The 19180-nt window shown below is 59.7% G+C and overlaps 2 protein-coding genes across 2 annotated transcripts in view; one reads left to right on the top strand and one right to left on the bottom strand.

Moving 5' to 3' along the window:
- Positions 1–19180, bottom strand: part of PHACTR3 (phosphatase and actin regulator 3) — an 80464-nt gene that overhangs the window by 43174 nt on the left and 18110 nt on the right. The gene's annotated exons all lie outside the window — the stretch shown is intronic.
- Positions 7741–19180, top strand: part of PRELID3B (PRELI domain containing 3B) — a 320500-nt gene continuing 309060 nt past the window's right edge. Inside the window, exon 1 of the mRNA XM_056108111.1 lies at positions 7741–7744. The gene's annotated coding sequence lies outside the window, so the exon portion shown is untranslated. The remainder of the gene's footprint in view (positions 7745–19180) is intronic.

The following is a 19180-nucleotide window of genomic DNA, read 5'->3' as shown; positions in this document are numbered from 1 at the left end:
GGGCTGCAGACGGGGCGCGAAGCAGCCTGGAGCCCAGCAGAGTGACCCTGAGTCCCCGAGCACCAGGCCATGAGGCAGCGGCTTCCTCGGGGCACCCCAACCCTCCCGCAAGCAAAGGCCACAGAGCTGGCACGGAGAGGGGGGGTCCTTCCTCTCCCTGGACTCACCCAGCCCACCGCAGGCCCCCCCAGAACCCCTCGGCCTGGGGATGCTTGGACTGGCCCTGGGGGTCCCTGCGGGCCTGACGGCACTCACTGCTGGCCTCATGTCCACATGTCACACGCGTGTCCCCTGCGTCACAGACTGCCCTCAGGGACAGGAGTGGCTGGTACCAGGAGGGCCGAGCAAACCCTCCCCAATGGGCCATGGGTGGTCGCACTCTGGGCGGGAAGGGGAGGGTTCTGGGAGGGCCGGGGCGGGCCGCTGCCTATGCCGCCTGGCCTGCACCCGGGAGGCCACGGAGCTGGACACGGGGACACGGAGGGACACTCCACTCGGCCCAGAAGCTGAGTCCTGTTGGGACATGTCCCCGCCCACGTGACACACACGCCAGCACCCCACTCAGGCCCTGGGGTGCGTGGGCAGCTCCGGGCTGGGGGTATGAGGTCACACTGGCGAGCTGGGGCAGGGGACAGGCCATGGGGGGCAGGAAGGGGCAGACGGCAGCACGTGGCGGGCGGGGGTGTGTCACGGGCACCCACAGTCTTAGAGAAGCCGCATGAGACGGGGGGGAGGGCCCGGGCTGGGCACTGGGGCTTAAGGAGGTTTGAAGGTTTGAAGAGCTGGAGCCTGATTCCATGGGCTCCCTGGAGGAGGGGGCTTCAGCGCCTCCTCCAGTGGAGGGGAGGGGGGTCTGGCCCTGGCAGGACGGGTGTGAGGGGGCCCGGGATGAGCCTGCAGGACACAGGCTGGAGCACAGCCAGGGGAGTGACTCCCCACGCCTGGCACCGGGCAGGCTGCAGCGGGCGAGGGGGAGACTTGGGGTCCCCGTCTCTCCTCACCTGGCAAGGGGCCACATCACTGCTGGATGTTTGTCTTGGTTTCCCTGCCCCACCTCCAGAGTGATCCTCACCACGGCCTGGAGCGCAGACAACAGCCGAGAGGGGACTGAGAAGGGGTGTTCGGCCCGGAAGGGGGACCCTGAGCTCTGGGCTGTCTCGGTACACCCCCAAACCTCTGAAAGATCCTCGGGCTAGTAGGAAGAAATCAGGGGTGCCCACTGCTCCTCAGGGCCCCGACACGATCAACAGAGCCTTGTCCCCTCCCGGCCCGGCCCCTCCAGCCCGGGCACTGTGGGGACAGGACGGCTGCCACATCACGGGGTGTCGGCTTCTGCCTTAGGAGATTGGCAGGCCCCTCACTCAAGGGGGCTGCGCCTTTGCCCATGGCCCAGGCAACTCCTCCCCCCACCCCAGGACCGGCCCCCGCCTGCGGGAAGCGGGGAAGATGTGCATTTAAAAATACCCCCAGAACGAGCTGGGTATAGAGAGGAGCCAGGCACCCCGCCCACACAGAACGCAAATATGGGCCTTGAGAAAGCCGCGGCGTCATAAATAGAGGTCCCCGGATTGAGCACCAGCAGATAACAGAAACCGGCCCAGCTCCCGGGAACAAAGACTCTCGGGCAAGCCCCAAACGGGGCTGAGGAAGGAGCTTTGTCGGTGTCTGTCCAGCTGGCCTGTGGGCACCACTGACCCGCTGCCCTCCCAGAGCCGAGCAGGTAAAGAAAAGGACCCGTCCCGGAAAGGTCAGAGGGAAAATAAAGCAGAGGAACAAAAGCACGTGATTGCCAGGCTCGGACCCGAGCCGGGAAGGAGACCCAGAGAGACGGAGCTTCGGGCTGAAGTCAGGGGCGCCTGCCTGGAGTCCTGGGGAGGCAGCAAACACAGCCGTGACATCTCCCAGATCCCAAAAGTCAAGGCGGCCTCGGCGAGCGGCTCCCGGAGCACCTGTCTGGGGCGTGGCTGGGAGCCGACCCCGGCCCAGTGGCCTCCAAACTTCCCTCCCTGCGACTTCCACTTTCCTGCCCTGCCCCCACCAGGAGTTCCCGGCTGGAGACTCTTCACCTCTGCAACGAGTCGTGCAGGGCCTACTTGAAACCAGCCTCTGGTGGCTCTCGGGTCACCATCTATTGAGGAGACACCGTCACCCTCTGCGGAAAGTCAGGTCACCTTCCAGGCAGCTGGCCACGGCCACACACAACGGCCAGCGGTGGGGGTGTTCTAGCAGAGTTGCCCTAGAGGCCCAGTGCCCAGCCGAGTGTCCATCCCAGTGACCCAGTGCCCAGCTGAGTGTCCACCCCAGCAACCCAGTGCCCAGCTGAATGTCTGCCCCAGAGACCCAGTGCCCAGCTGAGTGTCCACCCTAGGGATCCAGTGCCCAGGTGAGTGTCCTCCCCAGTGACCCAGTGCCCAGCTCTGAGTGTCTGCCCCAGGGACCCAGTGCCCAGCTGAGTGTCCACCCCAGAGGCCCAGTGCCCAGCTGAGTGTCCACCCCAGAGACCCAGTGCCCAGCTGAGTGTCCATCCCAGTGACCCAGTGCCCAGCTGAGTGTCCATCCCAGTGACCCAGTGCCCAGCTGAGTGTCCACCCCAGCAACCCAGTGCCCAGCTGAATGTCTGCCCCAGAGACCCAGTGCCCAGCTGAGTGTCCACCCTAGGGACCCAGTGCCCAGCTGAGTGTCCACCCCAGTGACCTAGTACCCAGCTCTGAGTATCCACTCCAGTGACCCAGTGCCCAGGTGAGTGTCCTCCCCAGTGACCCAGTGCCCAGCTGAGTGTCCATCCCAGTGACCCAGTGCCCAGCTGAGTGTCCATCCCAGTGACCCAGTGCCCAGCTGAGTGTCCACCCCAGCAACCCAGTGCCCAGCTGAATGTCTGCCCCAGAGATCCAGTGCCCAGCTGAGTGTCCACCCTAGGGACCCAGTGCCCAGCTGAGTGTCCACCCCAGTGACCTAGTACCCAGCTGAGTGTCCACCCTAGGGACCCAGTGCCCAGGTGAGTGTCCTCCCCAGTGACCCAGTGCCCAGCTCTGAGTGTCTGCCCCAGGGACCCAGTGCCCAGCTGAGTGTCCACCCCAGAGGCCCAGTGCCCAGCTGAGTGTCCACCCCAGAGGCCCAGTGCCCAGCTGAGTGTCTGCCCCAGGGATCCAGTGCCCAGCTCTGAGTGTCCGCCCCAGGGACCCAGTGCCCAGCTCTGAGTGTCCGCCCCAGGGACCCAGTGCCCAGCTCTGAGTGTCCGCCCCAGGACCAAGCCCTCACCCCTGCTTGTGCTGCTCTTGGACATGCCTCCGCACCCTGAGGGGATGGCGCTGCCGGTCAGCCTGTTTCTGCCTAGTTTCGCTGATGGTCACACACGTGTGTTCCTCACAGGCTCCACACAGGGGTCACTGTGCAGCACCCAATTCCAGCTGGGAGCCAAGGGGCTTCTCTGTCCCTGTCCGAGTCGTGTTCTGGCCTGGCACCAGCCCTGTAATTGCTCCACACCTGTGTGACCAGCTGGAGTGTGTGCCCGGGGCATGTGTGCCTGTGGAGGTGCACGTGGTGTATGTCAGTGCGGGATGCAGGTGGTGTGTGCACTGTGTTAGGTGGGAAGCACATAGTGGGTACTGTGTGCTATATGGGTGTACGGTGTTATATAGTATGCTGTGTGTGTGGAATGCAGAGTGTAGGGGTGGTGTGTGGTGTGCATGTGGTGTGTAAGATGTGGGATGGTATGTAGTATGTGGTGTGTAGGGAGAATGTGTGTAGTGGGGGTGTGGATGTAGGGTTCAGGAGGTTGTCGAATATGTGGGTGGGGGCTTTGTGGTGTGAGGAGTGTAGTGGGGGAGAGGGTGTGTGGTGTGTGGTGTGAGAGGAGAGCACGTGTGTGGGATGTGTGGTGTGCAGTGGGGCGTGTGGTGTGTAGTTGAGCGGCAGAGGTGATGTGTGTGTGGTAGGGAGTATGAAGGGAGCGCGGCGTGTGTGTAGTGTGTTGGTGTGGGGGGTGTCGCCTGGGAGGTGTCGGTGTGTGACTGGAGATGGTGTGTGGAGACTGGTGTGTGTATGTGTGTGTGTGTGTGTGTGTGTGTGTGTGTGGAGACTGGTGTGTGGGGTGCGAGACTGTGGTATGTGATGTGGGGTGTGGGGCATAGTGTGGGGTGTGACTGTGGCGTGTGCTGTGGAGTGTGGCGTTTTGGGATTGGTGTGGAGTGTGCATAGTGTGGGGTGTGGAGACTGCCGTGGGTGTGGAGCCTGGTGTGCGGTGTGGAGTGAGGGGTGTGAGACCGCGGTACGTGGTGTGGGGCCTGGTGTGTGGGGTGTGGAGCTCGGCAGAGCCCCAGGGGAGGACCAGGGATGACTCTCAGGGCCGAGGACCAGCTCCGACCCCCCAAGCGCAAACCATGAAGGTCAGTGACCCCTCGCGGCAGGGATTTGGCTGTGCCCGTCAGACTGTCAAAGGCCACGAGAAAGGAGCTAAAAATAGCCGCAGGGCAGGTCCCCCAGGTGCTGGGGCAGAGGACGTGCTCCCTCTCTGCCCTGGGTGTGCTCCCAGGCAGGTCCTGGGTCCTCCGGGGGCCCTGGGAGCGGGCCCGGGGTGGGCGGTGCCTTACGTAACGGCGCTCGTGTTCAGCCCCCATCGCCAGCTGCCGTGGACGGCGCTGAGTCAGGCGCAGCCGCTCGGCACGCCAAGAGTTAAGGCCCCGGGGAACCTTCCCCTGCCCGGGAAGCGGCCTGCGGCCTGGCAAGGTGGCAATTTGGGGGCAGACACTGAACACAGAGCGTTCCTCGGATCCTTCCTTTACCCACGCAGGGGCGGGGCGGGCTCCTCTGCGCGGAGTCAGGGGGTCTGGCAGGAGCTCCCGGCAGAGACCCCCGCCCCAGGCCCCCTCCTGGACCCCTGCCAAGCACATGCCCGGAGGCACAGGAGTCAACCACCCCCATGTCAGCTGTTGGGGACCCGACTCCTCCTCCCCTCAGAGCCTGCAATGACCGGGGGGCTCCCACAGCCACCCAAAAGCCTCTCAGGCAGCCCCCAGAGCCAGGCATGGGGAGCGACTTGGGGGCCAGCACGGTGCTGATCCCGGACTTCACTGCTGACCCCGACGGGAGGTGCCCAGAGCCAAGGAGGGCACGGCTGCCGCCCCCACACCCAGGCCCCAGAGGTTTCTGGCCGTGGGTCCCTGGCACTGCTGGGGGCGGAGCCTGGTCCCCCCAGGCTGGCCGAGTCGGGCATCCCCAGCTCCTCCTGCCTGTGGCCTGTGGGCTCATGTGCGGGCGGGCGGTTCCGAGCCCAGAGGACCCGGCTCCAGAGCACGGACCCCTCCCAGGCCACTGCTCTTGGCATCTTCGGCGTCTCCCCCAGAGGCGCCCGCTACAGACACCCGCCCCTTCCCTGCCCGGAGTCGGGCCCTTACCTTCCCGTCCCGTCCGGGGCAGCGTCTGGGTCGAGGCCTCAGTTCCCTGCAGCCTCCCGGGGCCTTGCCCCGAGCCTCCTGCCCAGGGGGTGACTGGCACGGAGCCCCCGCAGCCGTCCTGGGAGCAGCACCCCCATCTCCGGGCCCGCACCCGGCCCAGCCCCCACCTCACTGCAACTGTCAGGAAGGGGCTGTCTGCCGCAGGCTGGGCACCGTGATTATCCCGGGCGCCTTAAGTATAGACGGGCAGGGGCCGCCCGGAGCCTGGGCAGCTCGGAGAGCACCCACGCCCTCCCGGGAGGGGCCTGACAGAAATCGCCGAACCCAGTGGGCCCTGCCCAGCTGGGGGGCAGCAGGGGGTGGCCCAGAGCCATCCCGGGACCCTGTGGGAGAAGGGCATCGGCCCCTCATGCCTCGACCTCCCGGGATGCTGCGGGGACCCCAAACCCCGGGCTCGGGGGGGGTCAGGGGGGTCAAGCCCGGGATCCCGGGCCAGTCTCAGGGGCCAGCAGTTCTCCAGACCACAACCCACTGGACGCTGCCCCTTGGCGTCCCGGGGGCCTTGGGGTGCCTCCCGGGGGACAGAGCTGGCCCCGGCTGAACCCCAAGTCGGGGTTTCCAGCCCAGAGCTGAGTGAGCCACAGTTGTGTGACGGGGGCTCAGGCCTCGAGCACTCGCTCCCTGCCACGGCCTGTGGACGCATGGGAACGTCGCTCCAGAAAACTGCGGCAACACAAAACTCCAAGGTGGCTCCACTTGGGTCCGAGGCTCATGGCTGGGAGCTGCCATGGGAGGAGCCCGGCCAGTGACTCAGCCCAGGTGACAGGGACAGAGAGGGTGCTGAGTGAGCCGGGAGACCCCCCAGCATCCCACTCCTGAGAGCAGAGGTGCACCCCCTCTTCCGGTGGGGAGAGTGAGCGAGAGAGAGAGAGACAGAGACAGAGATGGAGAGAGGGAGAGAAAGAGACAGAGAAAGAGAAACAGAGGGAAAGGGAAAGAGGGAAGGAGAGAGAGGGAGAGAGAGACAGAAAAGGAGAGAGAGAGGGAGAGAGGAAGAGGGAGAGGGAGAGATGGAGAGAGAGACAGAGAGAAAGAGAGACAGAGAGGGAGGGAAAGAGAGAGACCGAGAGAGAGGGAGAGAGAGAAGGAGAGAAAGAGAGAGAAAGAGGGAGAGAGACAGAGAGAGACAGAAGGAAAGAGAGGGGGAGAGAGAGCGAGAGGGAGGGGGGGAGAGTCACAGGCCCAGAGAGTAGGAGGGTGCGAGGCGCCCAGAGAACCCGGCTGAGTCCCCGCAGCCCAGCCCTGCTGACTGCTCCTGTTTCCGATGGGCACAGTGTGGGCAGTGCCCTCCCAGGGCCGTTTGCCTGGCGCTGTCCCGTGCAAGGTCTCGCAGGGACGCAGCCTCACCGGCATGGACAATGCCCCCCCGCCTCCCCCGCTGCCCACAGCAGTCATCCTCCAAGTCGCGAGACCACAACCCCAACGCCCAGAGCACTCCAGGCCTCCAAACGTCCCCACGGTGCCCAGCTCTGCGCTGTCTCCCATCAGGGGCAGACTCACCCCTGGGTGCTCCCTGCAGCCCCCCGGGAGGCAGGGCTGTCGGCAGGGCGAGTCTCCATCCTTGCTCGGGTCACGGGTCACCTCACGCCTTCACGCTCCCCAAACCTGCCCCGCAGGACGCCTACACGCAGGCTGCCGGCCACAGGCTCTGGAGGGATCCTGCCGGCCACTCCGAGCACTGCCCTTCTGCCCGGGCGGAGCAGCGGCGGCCCTAGCTCGGGCCGACTGCCAGAAAGACGAGAGTCCTCAGGACCGAGACGTCCCCAGAGACGCTCGCGGGCCAGCCGGTGTGAGGGAGCGGTGGGCTGGACGCAGGTGGCCAGAGCTGCCCTGGCTCCCCGGGAGGGCGGATGGTGAGTGCCCAGGAGCCCCCGGCGGGCTCTCCGTGTTCGGGCGCGGCGTGATGCCTGAGTCCCCCTGAGCTGCCGTCACCCTCACGCTTTCCCCGTCAGGACGCCAAGCTGGACGGGGCGCAAGGCCGAGTCCACAGATCGGACAAGCCTGGTCCAATCCGTGCTGGCCGCTGGGGAGGTGGCCGAGAGGCACAGGGCGGGGCGATCACAGGCCTTAAGTCAAGCAGTTCTGGGTCCTTCTGCGCCTGGGGTGGGCGCGGGGCTCTCTGCCTGACACTACTCTCCCGGGCCCTGTGTGGTCCCTCTCCCCGCCCCGCCCAGGGTCACCGCTGGGTCCCCCACGGGCCTCTCGTCTGTCTCCAGTTTGTGCCCCATAAGCAGGAATCGACGTTAGTGGGCTCAGTTTTCTCGAGTGTTTGTTCAGGCCAGGCGCAGCCGGAGCCAAACACTCCTCGGCGATGTTCACAGAGGCAGGCGGGCGCCACGGGCAGCTCCCGGCCACGGGTTTGTGTGAACCTGAGCTAGAATTCCCCCGTGCCAGGTCGCAGCCAACGAGACGCCAACAGACACACCAACAGCCGCCCCAGCGCCCGGCAGCTCAGGCCAGGCCCCGGCCCTCCCCGCCCGCCCGGGCGCCGGGGACAGAGGAGGGCTCCGAGGGTCCGGCTCTGCTGCTGCTCACGCACCGGAGCACAACCGCGCCGAGACACACGTGGCAGCCGCCAGAAGTGTCCTATATTCGACCATGACACTGTTCCGGAAGTGTGTGGGAACGGCGGTGGGGGGGGGGGGGGGGCGGGGGAATCACAAATCACGCCAGATGGTGACACGAACCACAGGAACACGCACAGGGAACTAAAAATGGCAACGCGAAGGTTCCACTGGCAGCTGACATGGGTCCCTGCCTCTCCTCTGGGGTCTCGGGAAGGCGCCGACTCACACCAAGTGGGGCCGGGCGAGACGGCGGCCTCGGGCACCGCCTTCTCGAACAGGCTCCGGGCCGGGCCGGGCGGCCAGCGAGAGACGGGCAGGAGGGACCGGCAGAAACCGAGAGCCCAGATCGGAGCGTCCTGCTAAGTCAAGCTGTCTGCTGGTGAGCCCGGAAGCCACCACGAAGGAAATCCTTAAAAATAATATAAAGCATCTTCTAACTGAAGAAACAAGACTGTAAAAATGGAAAATATTCACGAGGGCCCGGAGCGGAGAGCCGTGAGCTGAGCAGGGACTCAGTGGGGGCCCCTCCTTGCACTGCACGGGCCCCGACGCTCTGCCCAGAGCAGGCCCTGAGCACAGAGCCAGAAGGAGCCCCCGAGGATCACTGGGCAGGGCACCCCAAAACACAGAACCAATAAAAACGCAAAGCGAAGGGGTGACGGAGGCTGCAGGGCCACGAACAGCGTGTGAGGCTCAGCCTCGCTGAGGAGGATGAGCGTCCAACTAAGGGACAGACTTGGGCGTCGGCTGGGAGGTCAGCTCGGGGCTGGGGATGCACTCGGGCACGGGGCACCCACCACCCACACGGAGCTGAGTCCCGTCCCCCATGCTCAGCAGAGTCCTCCCAGTTCTGAGGCCTGGCACCCCTGCAGACTCACGGGTGCAACTTGGGCGCCATGCCAAGGGGCCACGCCGAGGGGCCACATCGAGGGGCCGTGGCTCCTGCCAGCCTCAGCAGCCCACGGGTCACCCCTAGTGAGCGCCCCAGCTAGAACGCCTGCAGCACAGCGCAGTCGGCACCCTTGACGGGGAACACGGCAGCGGGTGCGACACGCTCCGCCCCGGACACCACCACCAGGCAGGCACGTGGTCAAGCAGGGAGAGAAGGACAGGAAGGGACACGGGGCCACTTCCCCCCTAAGCCTCTCAGGGCTGGAGTCACAGCCCCGCGGGCAGGACGTTTGCCTTGCACAAAGCCAACCTAGGTCCCATCCCGGCATCCCACAGGGTCCCCTGAGCACCGCCAGGAGTGATTCCTGAGTGCAGAGCCAGGAGGAACCCCGGAGCATCACCGGGTGTGGCTCAAAAACCAAAATAATGATAATAATAATAAATAAATAAAACTCTCCAGGACCAGCTCAGACACCACAAACGCAACAGAACGGCACCCAGAGAGGCAGTTGCAAAACCATCGAGAAGTCCGAGCACATTTGAAAGGATCAAAATCCTCCAATTAGGACAATCGCAGAAAACCAGAATCAATACCAGAAGGAAACTCGAGTTCTCGAATACGGGGAAGCTGACCAGCGCACTCCTAGGAACCAACTATTTTTTTTTTTTCGCTTTTTGGGTCACACCCGGCGATGCTCAGGGGTTACTCCTGGCTCTGCACTCAGGAGTCACCCCTGGCGGTGCTCAGGGGACCCTATGGGATGCTGGGAATCGAACCAGGGTCGGCCGCGTGCAAGGCAGACGCCCTCCCCGCTGTGCTATTGCTCCAGCCCCAGGAACCAACTATTTTAAGAAGAAGAAACCAAAGGGAACTTAGGACGTATTTGAGGTGAGTGAAACAGGAAAAGCCACAAGCCAAAGTTCAAGCAACGTCTGAAGCAAGACGCACGTCACGTGTGCCCACTAGGGAAAAGAAGGAAACCCCCAAAGTAATGACCCTGAAAAGGTGCCGGAAAATAACAGTAAACCAAAACAGACACGGCGGGAGGAAGAGGCCCAGCAAGACTAAAGTCACTACTAACGCCAAAGATTAAACAAATACAAAACAATGGAAACGAGACAAATCTCGGATAGATCAACAAGGTTTATAAGCCTTTCGGATCGATGGAGAAAAACAGAGAAAAGACTCAAGGAACTAAATAAAGGGAAGCAATCGCAGCCCCGAGGAGGGATCCCATAGAAGGAAGAGTGAATGACAGAACTCCATGGACAAATGCATGACCATCATGGAGATAACATAGATGAATTCTGAGGAAGACAGGCCCATGGTGAAATGGCCTTACAGCTCTCCACAAGGAGTGAGGCCATTGAGTCCACGGTCCAGTACATGAACTGCATGCATCCACGAGGGGTGAGGTCACGCTCCAGCACATGAACTGCATGCATCCTTGAGAGGCGAGGCCATCAGAGTCGATGTTCCAGTGCATGAACTGCATGCATTTATGAGCGGCAAGGCCATCAGAGTCCACGTTCCAGCACATGAACTGTACATCCGGGGTGGGGGGGGTAAGGACACGCTCCAACGCATGAACTGCATGCATCCACAAGGGGCGAGGCCATCAAGTCCATGCTCCAGAGCTTGAACTGCATGGAGTTACATTTCTTAAAGGTGTCTTACAGAAAGCAAAAACTTTAAGACCCGGAGGAGATGCTATTTTGTACTGGCTTGAGTGACAAAATTTAAATGACAGCAACGCCACTTTGAGAAAGGGTGAAAACCACGGAACTCCCCCACTTAGACCCATTTGGGGGGTGTTTGGGCTGTCACACATCCCTCCTCCCCAGGAGAGCTCACTGCTCATACTTTACTTAAAAGGCACAGAGACGCAGGTTCAGGAAAGTGCCTGCATCACACATCCCGTAGGCGACTTCATGTGCGACTGGAACCAACGGGAATCCTTCAGCGCGACAGACGGAATATGGGCTCTCATACCTAACGTGGATGCTGCCGCTTGTGCCAATTGCTATCATGAATATTTTAATGTATTAACATAATATTACATATTACTATGAACACACAATGATACCACATACACACGCTATACTGTATTATGAATCTCAACAATGAGAAGGAATAAACGATCGAGGGATTTACAAAGTATCAGAGAGTAGTTTGCGGGGGCCCACCCGGAGATGCTCAGGGGTTACTCCTGGCTCTGCACTCAGGGTCACGCCTGGAGGTGCTCAGGGGACCAGATAGAGACTGTGGGGGATTGAACCTGGGTCGGCCGCATGCAAAGTCAGCGTCCTACCCGTTGCACTATCGCTCTGGCCCAGAAACTAGACCTTTTGAAGAGTTAAAAATATTGTGAACCGGGGATATGGTGCTGCCAGCAGGTCAACCTGTACCTGTGAGGCGAGTGCATCAGCAGCCTGATGGCGCCTCCAGGCTTCCTGATACCCCCAAATTGCTGCTGTGCCTTTGGCCAAACCCAACAACTTGGGACCAAGTTTACCAAGAAATTAAACGGACGAGATTAGTACCAGGAATTTTGCTCCATGGCTTGGAGGCCAGCCACACATGCTAGGGGAAAAGGGAGCTCAGATAGAGAAGGGAGCACCAAATAAAGGGTGTTGGGAGGATCCTCCCAGGGTGGGAGATGCATGTTGAAAGTAGACTCTGGACCGAACATGATGGCCACTCAATGCCTCTTTTGCAAACCACAACACCCAAAAGGAGAGAGAGAGAACAAAAGGGAATGCCCTGCCACAGAGGCAGGGTGGAATGGGGGGGTGGGGGGGTGGGGGGGTGGGAGGGATACTGGGACCCGTGGTGGTGGGAAATGGGCACTGGTGGAGGGATGGGTACTTGACCATTGTATAATTGAAACCCAAGCACAGAAATTTGTAAGTCTACAACTGTACCTCATGGTGTCTCACTAATAAAAATAAAATAAAAATAAAATAATAATAATAATAAATTAAACGGCCAAAAAGTTAGATATGTGGGAGATACACCCACAAACCACCTCCGGCTCAGTTATATAAGCTCATTTATTGGTCTTATTTCAGAGACCCAAAAATCTCGAAAGAGATCAAAAGACACAGTTAGGGCCTATAGTGTGGAGGTAGGCGGGAACCCGTGACTGAGAGCTCCAGGCCTGCTCGGATCGGGACTGGGCCTCCTTCCCCCAGGCCCCCAGTTTTCCAGCAGCTTGGCAGTCACACCCACAACCTCCCTCACCCCCGCAACATGTAATCTCATCAACAGCCCAGACCCAGAGACTATAAACTAAAACTCCCACAGAACTTCCCACAGAATGTCCTGGACATCATATTGTATCCATAACAAGGAATACAAAGCAAACCGTCTAGCATTGCCTCTTCGGCAGGTTTGAGAGGTGGTGGGACTGGCATCGGAATACCGAACGCAGCCAAAGTAGAGAGAGAACTTGCCTGTCACACAGGCAGGGGAAGGGTTGGAAAGGGAGGGGGCTTGGGGGGAGGGCAACACTGGGAGTTGTGGTGGTGGAAAATGTGCACTGGTGAAGGGATGGGTGTTTGATGACTGTATGACCGAAGTTCAGACATGAAAGTTTTGTAACTGCATCTCACGGTGAATCAATAAAAAGGGGGGGGGGGGGGAAGGGATAATCATAAAATAATAAAATTAACATTCTGAATTTTAAAAAATGTAATGTGGTGCTCATGCCCAATTTAATCAGCTTAATCAATGGCTGAATAAATAGCAGTACTCCTACATTATTTAAAAAAAATATTTTGACCCTACAGTGACATTTCAAACTTAAGATTATGAGACTGTTGCCAACTTGAAACAAGATCAGTATCTTATCTCTTTTCTGCATTCCCAGAAAATAGACTCCGAACAAGAAGAGTGCTTATTTGGTTTCTCAACAAGAATTCCTATGATAATTTCAAGGTAATGCTATTGTAATCATTCATACAAGTAAAGGATACAACTTATTATTATTACCTCATACTTGCATGCTTAGTGTGGCCTTAAACCAGAGCCCACTAAGACCCACTGCTGGGTTTAAAATGACTTCTGGGGGGCTGGAGCGATAGCACAGCAGGTAGAGTGTTTGCCTTGCACGTGGCCAACCGGGGTTCGATTCCCAGCATCCCATATGGTCCCCTGAGCACCGCCAGGAGTCATTCCTGAGTGCAGAGCCAGGAGAAACCCCTGAGCATCGCTGGGTGTGACCCCAAAAGCAATAAATAAATAAATAAAAATAAAATAAAATGACTCCGGGGTTTGCTTGCTCTGCAGTTAAGCACCAACTTGACGTCCACCAGCCGTCACCGTGTGCTAGCACGACCCTCCTGAGACCATTTTCTGAACCAGAAAGTCTCTCGAGACCCAGCGCGCCCCACCCGGCTCTCCGTCTGCGTCCGTCCACCTGAGCTCTCCCTCCCTTTTAAGGCAGCCATTTAGATCAGATCATGCTTCATGCTTCAACACCGGAGAGCTTTTGTCTTGCACGCAGCTGACCTGGGTTCGATCCCCGGCATCCCACATGGTCCCCAGAGCACTGCTAGGAGTTAATTTCTAGTTCAGAGTCAGGAGTCAACCCCGAGCACTGACAGGTGTGGCCCCCAAACAAACAAGAGCAAAATTAAAAACGAAACAAAAGGAACAAAAAGAACACGCAGACACTCCCCATGGCTCCCTCCACGGGATTAAGGGGCGGCTAGAGCAGGTCTGAGGACACACCCTGGGCTCAGCCCATAAAGTTGGGTGGTCGGTCCCAGCAGGGGAGAGGGGGCCTCACCTGCCCATTCTCTCCCAGAGGTCTCTGACCTCTGGCTCCCCCCTTACAGCCCCTGGATCAGGCCCATGGCCCGGGGGCGGCCCGGCAGGGGTGTCTGATTTTTGCCGAGGTATTTTGGGATGGCTTCCTCGAGAAATTACTGGTTCAAAGGGTAATGACATGTGTTGTTCGGCTAAGTAAAGCCAGATTTGCTTCTACGAGGTTTGAGGTCTGGGTGGCTAGTCCTCTCCTTTCCTTTGCTTGTTTTTGTTTGGGGGGGGGGGTGCTCTCAGGGCTTACTTCCGGCTCTGTGCTCAGAAATCCCTCCTGGTGATATTCACGGACCCTCTGGGGGGAGCCAGCAACCCACCTGGGCCAGCTGTGTGCAAAGTAAGTGCTCTCCCCACTGTGCTCTTTCTGACCCTGGACTTTCTAATGACAGGTAAGAAGCACGGTGCTCTAATTTTTTAAAATTTCTTTTTAAAAATGTGGTTTTTTTTCAAGTGATTGCTTTACGTTGGCAGGACATGCTGGTGACCAAGAACAGAAGCAACCGTCTGGGGTCCGCGACACATGTCAGGGGTTCGGGTCCTCCTGATTTCTGCATTTCCTGCTCCGCATCACTCATTCCTGCTACCATCATGCATTGTTTCCTAGAAAACCATAAGCCAGCTGCAACGTGATGGGGCACACAGATTTGAAGTCCAGAGGCCACACCAGAGTGTCCCCGCGTGACTGACCACTCCAGGCTGCCCTGGGCAGTGCACAGCGGTGCCCGTTTCTGCAAATGCCACCTCCACCTGCCAGTTCTCCTGCGGGGTCCGTGGCATCAGCAGCGGAAACGGCACTTCCTTCTCACTGACACGGAAAGAAATCACATTCGCTCACAGCAGGACCTTGCTCTGGTGGGAAAATTCACTTCCAATTGGCTTTTCAAAATTAAAATTTTACCCCCCAGAGGAATAACTGCCATCGTGCAGAACACAGAGAAGAGCTTCGCGTGTTTATCCTCGTCTGTAAGAACTTAGCATGTTCCTAGGTGCAGCTCTTCATGCCAGTCTGTCTGCGTGCGCAGGTAGAAGGCCTGGACGCGTCTCACTTAGCGAGTCACTGTCCTTGTCCACTTGGAGTGGTCTCGTCTGGGCTGATATTCCGCTGGTGGGGGGGGGGGGAGCTAATTCCGACTTTCCCATGCGTCACGGCAAAAACACAGATTTCTAAGAATCTCATCTTAGAAAATACCGTCAAGAAACACCACGCTTTAAATGATGAGTATTATTCTGTGCCCAGAGTCTAGTACTCCATTCCGTTCTGTCTTAGTTGGTGGGGCCATGCCTGACTTGCTCTAGATCTCCCCTGAGCACTGAGCTTGGACAGCCCCCCCAGTGGGACCGAGGGTGCCGAGAACTAGTCCCGGGTCCCCCATGTGAACAGCTTGAGCTCTGCTGGCTGGGCTCACGTCAGCTTTTGTCTCATTCTTTAGAGGTTGTTTTTTTTTGGGGGGGGGGGATTGTTTGTTTGATTATTGTCTTTGGGCCACACACACCTGGTGGTGCTCAGGGCTCACTCCAGGCAGGCTCGGGGGACCCTACAGGCTGCTGGGAATCGAACCTGGGTCGGCCGTGTGGAAGGAAAACTCCCTCCCGACTCGACTGCCTCTCTGGCCTCAGAGGTTGTTTTAGGTTGTTGTTTTTTTTTAATGCTTATTTACCAAAAGGAAACTCTTCCTCGCTTCCTTTATATCTACTCCTATGTCATAAAAATAATTTACGTGCCCAGTTATAAATGATCCTTCTGTCTTCTGACAAATGTGCTAAATTTACCTTTTGACCTTCGGAGGAGAAGACACAAGAAATCAGCACTCCACCCTCAGCCCTGAAACCTGGAAAGCCACCAATTAGCAAATGTGCAGTAAGAACCTCTAAAAGAAGACAAGTGAGTCCAATAAAAGGTAATTTGTGAAAACACTTCTCCCTGCAAACCAACTTGGGAAACGCGCATCTTAAGGGCTCCGAGGTTCCACCCTGTGAAGGTAAACACCCAGCCTGTGTCTCTGGGACAACGTGCCTGAGCGTGGGGGGTGGCGGGGGGCTGCCCAGGGACCCCTCCCCAGAGAATGCACCTCGGAGCTGGGACCTGGGCAAGCCCCTGAATCACCGTCCGTATTGGCACCTGAGATCTCGGGAGGAAACTGCATTTCTAACTGGGAGCCAAGAGGAAGGTGCACGTCGGTCGGTAGGGAGCAGAGGACTTCCTTAAGCCCAAACAAAATGCACAGGAACTCGATGACAACCCAATCCTCCTCGTGGATACCCTCGTCCCCACCCCACCCCCCGCCTCAGACGGCTCGGTCTGTGCTGAGCGAAGCCAGCCTGGCCCGGCCTGCAGTCACCCTTTAGCTGACTTTGCTCCATCTAAAAATGCGACGCGAGTGACGGAAAGTACTGAATGCCTCGGACATTCTCTCCAGAAACACGTGATGCCGCCTCTTGGCCGGAGCCTCTCTGCTCAGCCAGCACTAACGGGAGCCACTTGGCCCTCACGGTGCCATCACGACCTTCCTGAAACTGTGCCTGGGACGGGGAGGTTGCTCTCCAGTCTGCTTACGCTGGGGCTCTGCTCTCCCTCGCCTCCTTCGAAAGATGTCGAGTCACAGAAAGAGACTGAGACGCGGATGGAGCGGCGGCTGACACACGCGGTCTCGGTCTGAGACGGGAACGGTCGCGGGTGGCGAAGGCCCCGCGCGTGAATCCGGACGCAGCAAAGGGACCCCTCTGCTGAGGACACCACAGGCCTCCCCTGCCCACATGCCATTCCCCTGGGGAACAGGAGGGTCCTGCCCACCAGCGAGGCCGAGGAGCGGACCCTAGACCCCTGGCACGGCCTAGTGGCTCCCCCAGGACCCCCCTCCCCAGCTCCCCTCAGCCATGGCGAGTCAGCACTGCCCCCCATGGCCTCTGTCATCAGGATGCTGGACGCTGAGGCCCTCAGGGCAAAGGGCAGGGCCAAGTCCCGACCCGAGGGCAGCGCCCACCTGTGGCAGGAGCAGAGGGCCGGGGTGGGGCGGGGCGCACCCAGGTCTGCCTCAGCCAGGCCCCTCGCCTGCCCTGAGGTCTCACTGGCAGCCTCAGAGAATGTTTCTGAAGACCCCAACCTCCCCTGCCCACTGGCCTTCCCGGCCTTCCCTACACACTGCTGCCCCTGTTCCTTGGGTCCCCTCACGCCCGTCACACCCCCCCGGGTCACCATGGGAGTTTTCTATTTGGGTTCAGTTTAGCTTTGGGGGTCAGTCAGGTGGTGCTCAGGGCTGACTCCTGGCTCAGTGCTCAGGGCTGACTTCTGGCTCAGTGCTCAGGGCTGACTCCCAGCTCTGTGCTCAGAGATCACACCTGGTGGTGCTGGGAATCAGACCCTGGTCGGCTGCGCACAGGCAGAGGGTGGAAGCCCCGTGCTCCAGCCGCTCACAGTGAGTGCTGATCAGTAGGTTTCACTCCTGAGCACAGTGCTCACAGCCAAGCCAGGCGCGGGGGTCTCTCTAGACGCAGACAAAAGGAGATGAACTTTCACCCCCTCCCACCCCCTCAGGCTCTGATAAACCAGGCACATGTCCCCGGCCCCCCCAAGTGTCCTTTGAGCCGTGAAGTTGACCTGTCCCGGCTCGGCGGGTGCCGCTGGGAAAGTCACCAGAGAGAGAGAACCGCGGGTAGGGCCTTGCCTTGCCCCCCAGGCCCTCCAGGACGGATCCCTGAGCACCTCCGGGTGTGGCCCAATGCCCCCCCACCCCCTCTCAAACAGGGAAACAGGCTCAAGCTGTCTGGACCCATCAGTTCCCTCCAGAACAGTCTGGAATGTTCTCAAACAAGGTCAGAGGGCACCACCAGGTCAGGGCAAACACTGGGCTCTTGGCCATGCCCCCCACCCCACCAGACAGTCACTGCTAAGGGGCCCGGGCACCCCCAGCCCCTTGGCCGGCTCCCTCGGAAGCGGATGCTTTAGACGAAGGGAAGGACAACAGCAGCCCCCGACGGACCGATGGACGGACGGAGAGATGGACGGGTGGACGGACGGACGCTCGGGACGCAAGCACCAGCCGCGGCCGCTCGCCCGCGGGAAGAGGAATTCTCTCCGAGGCTCCCTCTGAGGAGGCTCCTGCACTGTGCGCCTCTAAATTTAGCGGCTAATTACCCCGCGAGGATGGAGGCTGCGCTGAGCTGCCGGCAAGGACACGGCGTGGGGCGGCAGAGCCGGGCAGCCAGGAGGTGTCGGGAAGCAGGAGGCGGAGACCCGGGGCCACCTGAAGCGGCGGGGCCGGGGCGGGGGTGGGGGCAACCCAGGTAAGGGAGCAGATGGCCTGAGGCTGGCTGCCAGCCGCCCCCTCCCGCTTTCGGGGGGAACTGAGTTATTTAAGGCTCCGAGCAACCAGATCTCCCCTCCCCTCCCCTCCCCTCCCCTCGCTCCCGCAGAACGCGCTGGTACGACGCTGCCAGGCGCTCCGGGCCCACCGGCTCTGACTCGGGACTCCCGCTTCGAGGAACTGAGCTAAAGGAAGCGCACGCGGGGCAAAGCCGTGGACTGGGGGTCCCAGAGGGGCTGGTCCGTCGTAGCAGACCGTCCTCGCTAGAGCACCAGGAAGACACGCAGACGGGGCCTCAGCTCACGTGACGGAGGGGACGGAAGCCCTGGCTGAGGCCCGCTCACATCGGAGGCTTCTGCGGCCACAGTTCGGGCCGTGTCCGTCTCTCAGTTGCTGAGTTTCAGTAACGGACACAATCTCCCTTCTAATCAGAACGAAGCTGACAACGAGGAAAGTCAGAACAAGCAGATCCCAAGACAGCCAGCTGTCCCCGACTCCCCAGGGACACAGGCCCCTACGGCAGCCTCTCCCCGACGCCCTCCCTGCAGGGTCGCTCATGTCCGAGACGCGACCTCCCTCCCGCGTCTGGGGCGACCAGGACCGGCGTACACGAGAGGCCGTGACGCTCAGCTGACTTAACAGACTAACAGGAGAGTAATTAATAAAACAGGGTTGGGGCATTATTGCTGCGTGATATATACACACTTAAACACGCCCCGAAACCACCGGGTCAGAATTAATTGCTCCCTCAAGGCAGTGAGTCATCTTGACAAGATAATTTCATATTACACAAATACCGGGACGCTTTTTCTCTCCTGTCTACCCTTCCATCTGCCCCTCTTCCGCCCGTCTTCCTCCCTCCTTTCCCTCCACCTTCCTTCCTTCCTTCCTCCCTCCCTCCCTCTCTCCCTCCCTCCCTCCTTCCTTCCTTCCTTCCTTTCCTCTCTCCTTCCTTCCTTCTTCCTTCTCTTCTTCCTTCCTTTCTTGTTCCTTTCTTCCTTCTTTCCCTCCACCTTCCTTCCTTCCTTCCCTCCTTCCTTTCCTATCTCCTTCCTCCCTCCTTCCTCCCTCCTTCCTTCCTCCCTCCCTTCCTTCCTTCCCTCCTTCCTTCCTTCTCTTCTTTCTCCCTTTCTTGTTCCTTCC

Source organism: Sorex fumeus, unplaced genomic scaffold (genome assembly GCF_029834395.1).
Source record: "Sorex fumeus unplaced genomic scaffold, SorFum_2.1 ptg000193l, whole genome shotgun sequence".
NCBI lineage: Eukaryota > Metazoa > Chordata > Mammalia > Eulipotyphla > Soricidae > Sorex > Sorex fumeus.
This window is presented reverse-complemented; position numbering and strand designations above follow the sequence as displayed.